Source organism: Furipterus horrens, unplaced genomic scaffold (assembly GCF_987537825.1).
Source record: "Furipterus horrens unplaced genomic scaffold, mFurHor1.1.pri manual_scaffold_6, whole genome shotgun sequence".
In the NCBI taxonomy this organism is placed as follows: Eukaryota; Metazoa; Chordata; class Mammalia; order Chiroptera; family Furipteridae; genus Furipterus; species Furipterus horrens.
The window spans coordinates 126,289,670-126,298,386 of record NW_028327176.1 but is presented as its reverse complement, the minus strand read 5'-3'; the positions used below and the strand labels follow the sequence as shown (position 1 = coordinate 126,298,386).

Below are 8,717 nucleotides of genomic sequence, written 5' to 3'. Positions count from 1 at the left end.
ATTCACAAGCAGAGTTTGCACTTGTGCCTTGGCCAGTAGGGTGGTGGAGCTTGGAGCAGTGTCTTCAGCATGCACTCAGTCCTTGGCTCCAGGCCCCAGTTTAATGACAGCCTGAGTCCTCACACACACGGGCCCAGCCCAGTGAGTCTGCCAAGCGTTTGTCATAGTCATGCACATCAGTCAGTCACAGGAACGGAATGTGAAATGGTGAAGAGTGCAGCAGACCCCGAGGCAGAGGGCTTTCCAACTCTAAACTGCTGAACAATTAAAATACAATCTCTTTATTCTACGGAAATAATACAATATGTAATTAAATTATCAGATTCTCTCTTCACTTCCTCAGTCAAAGATTTTAATTGTTCAATTTGTTTAGGGACATAACTTCATTTATAAAATACTTTTCTATAAGTAGACACTCATCCATTTGTTCCATTATGTAATATAATAAGCAGAATCTTAGAAACCTGGAGATGAAATATTATACAAGGTAAAAGATGACAGACTTTGCATTCCGCCCGCTGTAGTTTGCATTCAATATCTGCCTTATTAATTCCTATATAATGTTTAGCAGGTTACTCAAAAATCCAAGATTCCCAAATCTGAATAATGGGAGCAGGAAGTACAGCTTCACTCTATTTTTATAAGAAATAAATAAGAAGAAATATTTGAAAGGAAATAACAAAATGCCTGGCTTTTCAATAAATTTTCTTTCCTGTCTCATATAAAATCAGAATTGCATTTTAAGTGTATTGGGTAACTTAATAATTTAAAGAATATCAGGATAAAGAGATGGATATGGAAGTTGTTGTTCATTGGGTATAGAGTTTCAGTTCTTCAAGATAAAAAAAGGGTTCTAGATATCTGTTCCACAACAATAGGAATACAGTGAACACTACTGAACTGTATACTCAATCACGGTTAAAATTGGAGGTGACATCAGCAAGATAGCAGGATTGAAGTTCTCCTGCTTATATTTCCCCTCAGCAAGGATAATTTGACAGCAGCTTTTCACAGACAAAAGTAACTTTGGCAAAGCCATGAGATCCAAGTGGGAGATTTTGAAACACTGGTGGAGCCCATGACCAAGAAGGGCTGTTTTGTGAAGGTAATAGACTTGTTGGCTCTTGTTCTGCTGCAAACCCTGGAAACAACTTTGTCCCCATATGGACTCAGGCACAGCATCATCTGGCCTACCTCCTAAGACCAGTAACATCTTCAAGGAAACCCAGCAGGAGTCATGCCTGCCCATTCCGGAGCTGTCAGGCCCACTAACATTGGTCCTGGCTGTGGACCTTGACACATCCCATGAACCAGCTCCAGTCATGCCATCCAAGCTCAGACATGCAATGGTGGTTATAGTTCATAATACTGTATAACAAATTAGAAATCTGCTACGAGAGTAGTACTTGAAAGTTCTCCCACACAAAAAAAAATAATTGGTAACTATGAGATGTGATAGGTATGTTCAAATGGAAAGAAAAAATGCTTAATGTGAGTGTTATGTTTGGTGTTTTTTCCACAATTAAAACATTTTAATTAGAAAAAGGAAAAACATCAGAAAATCCCAGATGAAGGGATATGATTATGGGAGATGGGGTGGGCTGGGGGGGGGGGAGCAATGAGGGAAAAATGGGACAACTGTAATTGAAAAACCAAAACATAAAAGATTAAAAAAAAAAAAAAAAGAAAATCCCAGTTGAGGTGCATTATAGAAAATACTTGACCAATACCTCTCAAAACTCTAAAGATAATGAAAAAAAAAAAAATCTGATAGACTGTCACAGCCAAGGGAGCCATGATGACTAAATGTAATGTGGAATCCCAGATGGGACCCTGAAACAGAAAAAAGGCCTTTGTTAAAATCTATGAAAATCCGAAGTTTGTGCTTTAATAATAATAATGTGTTAATATCCATTTATTATGACAATTGTATAATAGTTGTTAAGATATTAATGATAAGAGAAACTGTGTGCAGGGTATATAAGAACTTTAGAAATCTCACACGCATAACGTTGAACAAAAGAAAGGAGACAAAAGACTATATATTATATGATTTATTTCACATAAAGTTGAAAAGCAGAGAGAACTGATTTATTATTAGGAGACTGGTTATTCTTTGGGAGTTAGTAACTAGAAAGGTGAACTGCTGAGGCTTCTGGGATGCTGATAATATTCTGTGCCTTGGTCTGGGCATGTTCAGTTTGTGAACCTTTATTCAGTTGTACACTTATAATGTGTACACTTTCCTCAACATATTTTATACTTTAATACGAAGCTTCAAAATTAGACTTGAAATTAGTTTGGACATGACTGAAATATTTAAAAATCTATTTAACTTCAAGCAGACTCTATAGTAACTAAATGCTTCATATGAATACAGTTTAGAATTCTGTTTGTAAGAGCTCAAGATCATCTAGAAGTAGAAAATACCACATACTTTAGATTCTGTCCATGCAATCCTAAATCCTAATGTGATCAATTAATTAGAACAATGCAGAGGAAAACTGTAAAACCAGTAAGTTGACTGAATAGAAAATATTTGTTCTAGAGATCTCATGTGATTCCATTTCCACTTATCTATCATTAGACTCAAGACTCTTCTATCCTCAAGCCAACGAGAATCACACTGAGAGGCCATCTCCCATTGAATAAGTGGGGTCTAAAGTTAGCTGAAATCCCCATAACTGGATCACGAAAACCCAGCGTTTGTTTATGTTTCTTTATCTTTGAAAATTCTGTATATTTGTTATTTGCCTCACTTCCTAGTTTGTGTTCCAGTATATCTCTGATACTAACACCTTTAACTCCAGAAAATTTGACCAAGATTCTGACAAGCTGCCTGAATCTAGCCAGTTCTGTCTCCTTAGGGAGATGGGTTCTGTCCCAGTCCTGTTGGCTACTAGCTGAAGTCTGCAAAATTTTTGAGTTCCTCTTGGATCCAAGACAATATCACCAGCATAATTATATGTATTTCATTTGCTAACTACCCACCCATCAGGCAGGGCTAAAACACTGAACACCATCACAGATCAGCCCCAGATTGCATTGTGGTCTTAAATACCGTAATTGGCTTTCTGACCTCCCTCCTGAGCATCAGCCCTAAACCAGGTCATGTCTCCAGACTGGTACTTCTCCATTCCTGATACACCACAATTGTGTTCCAAGAGCCATAGGGAAAGCCCATACAAATCATGATATTGTGAATAAAGCTCATAGTCACTGCCTCTTTGGCTACATATTCAACCAAATGTACTAGTTTACATTATTTTGATTCTTAGTAACCAAAGGCATGGAAAATTCTCTAAATAAAAAGGCACTTAGGCCTGGCAAGGCCTGGAAAATGCAGAAAATGATTGCAGTTCTACATTTCAACTAATTTTCCATAAACATGTATAATTATTACAAGGTTAAAACTGAAGTTCACTTGTGCCTCAAACTATAGAAATCACTTTCTATCAAAGGCCAACCAAATCTGAAAGCTATTTTCATGTAGGGAAGAAAAACATACTTTGAGATATCACACCAAAAATATGCTTTCTGGGCATGGTCAACTCAAAATAAAATTATTCACCTTAACAATTCAATCTGAAAGTAAATTTAAAAAGTTACATAACATAATTTGAAAAAGACTGTAGAATTTTACAACAAAAAAATTCAAAATGGCTGAATTCATAAACTATTTCAAAGGGAGAACTTGAAGCCACAATTATACTTCAAATGATTCTATTACAATACAGTCAAAACAAACAATTTAACTAGACTACTTCTGTAAAATAATCATTTTTTTACTCTTTTGTGGTTACCATTATTCAGATCCTTCTGTTGGTCTGGGATCTCCACTGCACCATGGTCTACCTGACCCAACCATGACAACATGGAAGGTGAGCAAATTCACTTATTGTGAGGTGATGAAAAGCATTATTCATAGGTTAGGCAAGATAATGGTCCATTAAGTGGTTAGGAGGAACAGATTAGATATAGCAGTTGGGAAAAACTCTGGATAATGGCAAAATGAATACATGGCCAAAGATCAAGAGAAGCAAGTTACTTTAGGGCTACTTCAGAGTTTAAGTAGTTGCAGGATCCAGTAAATGGCTACATTTTTAAAACTTAGTAACTAAGCAAAGAAAATAGATCTTGGCACAAGGAGGTGCTATCAGTAAGTTCTATAATTATGGGATAACTTTGTTAAGTTGTTGTCCTAGTCAGTTCAGGCTTCCGTAACAGTTCACGCAGCTGGAAAGTCCAGATCAAGGTGCTGGTGAGAGTATTCTTCCTGGTTTGCAGATGACTAGCTTCTCAGAGAGAGATAAAGTTCTATTCTGTCTGTTCCTACAGAGGCACTAATTACCTTCATGAAGGTTCGACCCTCATGACCTAATCACCTCCCAAAGACCCCATTTTCCTAATACCACCACATTGGGAATTAGAATTTTTCAAAAATCCTTTTGAAGAGAAACACACATTCAATCCATAAAGTTTTCATTCCTAGATTATAAAATTGGAAAAAAAGAAAATCCCCTCCAGTGCAGTAAACATGATTTCTCTGAGAGAAATTCAGGGGCAGCTACATGCCTTTGTTAAAACTGAAAATACTTACTGTCAGTAAACTGGATCATGATGTTTCTATTTCATTCGCTTAACAGAAAAACCTAATTATAAGAGGTGTTTAAACTCTAAACTTCCCCTCAGGCTGATGCCACTTGCAGGGGAGTGCTCTGCCTGAGAGAAAGATGGTTTCGACAGTAAGGGGGATGACTCAGCACAGGGATCCTGGTGGCTGTTCCTTCAGTTCTCTCCCTAGAGCCACCAACCCCAGGTTCTCCTCAAGTGTCTCCACTCCACCCTGCTCTCCCTCTGCCGGAGCCCAGGGTAAGTGGCTGCAACCAAAATTTTGTGTGTTGGCCCTTGAGGAGCCTGAGTGTCCAGCCATCTCTCTCTGGCAGACAGAAACCCTGCTGCTTTTCAAAGCTGGATGTTATCTGGGGTCCTTTCCAGCTCTGGTGCTGTATGTCTAGCTTGGGATTTAGAGCCCACACTTCTCAAAGGAACACCCCAGCTGCTGAAATATCCCTCCAGATCTTCAGTGCCCATGGGAGCCCAGCCATGCCTCCTCCACTCTCTGTACCAATCATGTTGTGGTAAAGTTGTTTCTTCTGACTGTGTGGTTATAAGGCTTCTGTCCAGCTAGTGTTCAGTTGGTTATTCAGGATGCTTTCTCTACAATGTAGTTGTAATTCCAGATTGGTCCTGGGAGGAGGTTAGTGTAGCTTCTACTTACTCTTCTGCCATCTTGGATCTCATAATTCATTTTTTTCATTCAGCAAATATTCACATAAGTGTTATGTATAGATTTTTGAAATTACAGATTATGCTATTACTAAAAATTTTTTCATGGTTTCTTTTAGGTCTTTAGACTTTGATAGTTTTTGTGGCTTCTATAGAATGGGGTCCCCACAGAAAATAAATGGGGTCACATTTAGCAGTTCTCTAAGCAAAAACAGTTAATCAACAGATGGCATTTTCTTCCTTTACAGCCTCTTGGCTGATTCAGAGGGTTACTATTACTTACAATGAGATCAAAACTACAGTTAGTTTTTGAAAAGTTATTTCAAGCTTTCATATGCTTAGTGGTAAAAACACTTGAGTTCAAATCTTGACTCTGCTCCTTAGTGTGGGACCTTGGGAAAGTATGTAATCTCAGTGACTCCTGGTTTCCTTAAGTGTTTGCCACTTGAGAGACATGTGACTGATCACACAGGAATCAGAATGAAAGGATTGTCAGGTAGAGAACTGAGATCCAATGTTTTGTTAGACAGCTGAGACATTTTTCCATGAACAACTTGGTCAAGAACCAAACTGTTTGAAAATCAAGACATTTGAGAACTGAGATTTGACTATATTAAGTTCTTCATGTGCAACTGATATTTTCTGAGGAAACATTTTAATTAATGTTTTAATGTATTCATGTTGGAAATTAAAGTTTTGTCTTCACAAAAAAGTTGCATAAGTTAATGGTTTAAATATTATACAGTATATCCTTCTCATTTATGGGATTTAGTTCTTGAAAATTACAATAGTAAGAGAATTGTTATTGATGATTTCAAAAGCTTACAACAACAAAAAATATTCGATTCTCTCTGCTTTTGCTATATTTTGAAGCTAAGTTGTTAGGTGCATAAGTATTTAGGCTTATTAGGTCTCCTGGTAAATTAATTCCATTATTAATATATAATGTTTTTTTTATTCCTGGCAATATTTCTTGTTCTAAACTCCCCTTTGTCTAAAACTAAAATAAAGTCTCCTAGTTTCTTTTGATTCATTTTGGACTATATTTTTTTTCTCATGTGATTACATTAACTCATCTGTGACTTTCTATTTAAAGTGGAACTCTTGCAAACAGGATATATAGTTGGGTCTTGCTTTCCCGTCAATCTGATGATTTGCTTTTTACATGTAATACAATTACATGTACATTTATATACTAACATATAAATATTAATATGTTAGCTGAAACAGGGAAATTTTACAGAAAGAAAAGTCCACCAAATCAGAGGGGAAGCATGAGGGTGTTTATGGAGACTTGGTTGATGAGAAGGCTCTGAAGCACATAACAGAAATGGGCTTTAGTAAGGAAGCATCAGGACAAGCTCTTATGGATAATGGCAACAGCTTAGAAGTAGCACTGAATATACTTCTTAACAGCAATAAACAGAAACGTGTTACAGGTCCACTTCTGAGAGGTAAAGGAAAAGGCAGGGGTGAATAAAACCTGAAAAAGAGGAAGAACCTGGAAATGTAAGGCTATCAGCACCAAGCACATTACTTGTATTTGATACCTAGGAGTCTAAAATGGGGACTTTAGATAGGGAAGAACCTAAATCACAACCCCAACAGCTTCATCAGGGACACCACCGGTTGTTGAATACTGAGAAAAATGGAATAAAAGATAATAATGATCCAAGATCTCTTCCTCAAAGTGATACCAGACAGCCAAGAAATGAAAATCCTCTTCATTTTCAAAAAGACACCCAAAACTCAAATTCAGTTTTAGAAGGCAATGGATTACCTAGAAGTAGAGGTACTGAAAAACCAAGTACTTTTTCAGGGGCTGAAGAGAGAATCAGATGTGATAGATCATATTCTAGATATGACAGAACTAAAGACAATTCACACCCTTTAAGTTCTTAGCACAATGATGGTGCTTTAAAAAGGGGGGGCGGGGTAGCTCTATGCAAAGCAGATAAGGAAGAGGTCCATGATACACAGAGGCAAAAGAAAGTCCACTTCCTCAAGAACCCATAGATTATAATAATCAAAAATGTGGGAAAAGAGAAAACCAAACAGCAAACCCTAATCATTTTTTATGAGAGAAAACCATGAACAATAAATAATGAAGCTTTCAGTGGTATGAAAATTAAAAAGCATCTTAATGCAAATACTGGTTACCAGAATCCTGTTCAAACCAGTAGTTTCACTGGTGTTGCAAATGGAGAGACAGAAGTGCCACTGAAGGGAAGGCCAGTAGGAACTATCAAGCTGGCAGGACCCATCACAGCTATACCCTATAAAGATAAAATACTTTACCAAAGTGGGCCCAAAAGAAGATCTGGGACAATTAAACCGGAAAAAGTACTAGAATCATCTATTCCTATGAAGTATGCAAAACTGTGGAAACCTGGAGAGGAATGTTTTGAACTTTATTGGGAAGACATTAAGTTTTACCAAGCAGAAGTTGACACTCTCCATTCTTCAGGTTTGACAGCTGTTGTTACATTCATTGAGTATGGAAACTATGAAGAGGTGCTACTAAGCAACATCAAACCCATTCAAATAGAGGCTTGGGTATGTGGTCCAAATTCTGCACACTGGCATAAGCTATTTTGAAGAAAATGCATAGCTTCAAAAGATTAGTCATAGTAACACAAAATTCCCCAGTGGAAAATATTTTAAATCTGCTTAAAACTCACCACCCATAAAGTAAGATTTTAATTTAATAATTACATTGAACTACAATTAAAATGAAAGCATAATGCTTTGTTATACTATGCTTTGAAAATAGGTGCACTTATTTATATTTCTGCCAAAAATTTGTATGTGTAAAATTAGTTTTTATGCATATTTTGTTACTTTAAATTTGGCTAAATTATGTCCAGCTGTTGTCAAATTTAAATCTCCATTGGTTACATGTATATTCTTTATTATTTTAGTTACATGTAAAATTAAGAAAAAACTTTAAAATATATAAGAATTCACACTGCATGTATTGCACATATATTTATATATGTATTTGTACATATTAACTATAAATATCTATTTAATAAAAAAATAAACTATCTAAACTAATATTTATCTCTCTTTTCAACATTCATTACTAACACACCTTAATGATAGTTTGGATTAATTTGAAATAATAGGACATAAATTTTATTGATCTATGTATAATAATTATATATTATGTAATGCATAATGAATTCAAGTTTCCAATTATTTAAAACCAGCTTAGCTGTACTCTAATATATTGTCTTAGTGTATTCATATTAGTCCCAGGTATGAAGTTTATTTTCAGTTTTCCACTGACTCTTTTAGGCATCTTAAGTAGTTTATTTACTTTTTTGTTATTTTATTTTCTTCTGTGTGAAGACAGTAGAAAACATTTCTTACCTACTTCACATATTATCTGGCCAACTATATTAGTCTTTTTTTTTTTAAATAAG

At 36.0% G+C, this 8,717-nt stretch overlaps 1 pseudogene; it reads left to right on the top strand.

The window, feature by feature from the left end:
• The first annotated feature begins 3,866 nt into the window (after positions 1 to 3,866).
• LOC150007384 (tudor domain-containing protein 3 pseudogene) lies at positions 3,867 to 7,887 on the top strand (annotated as a pseudogene).
• The last annotated feature ends 830 nt before the right edge of the window (positions 7,888 to 8,717 follow it).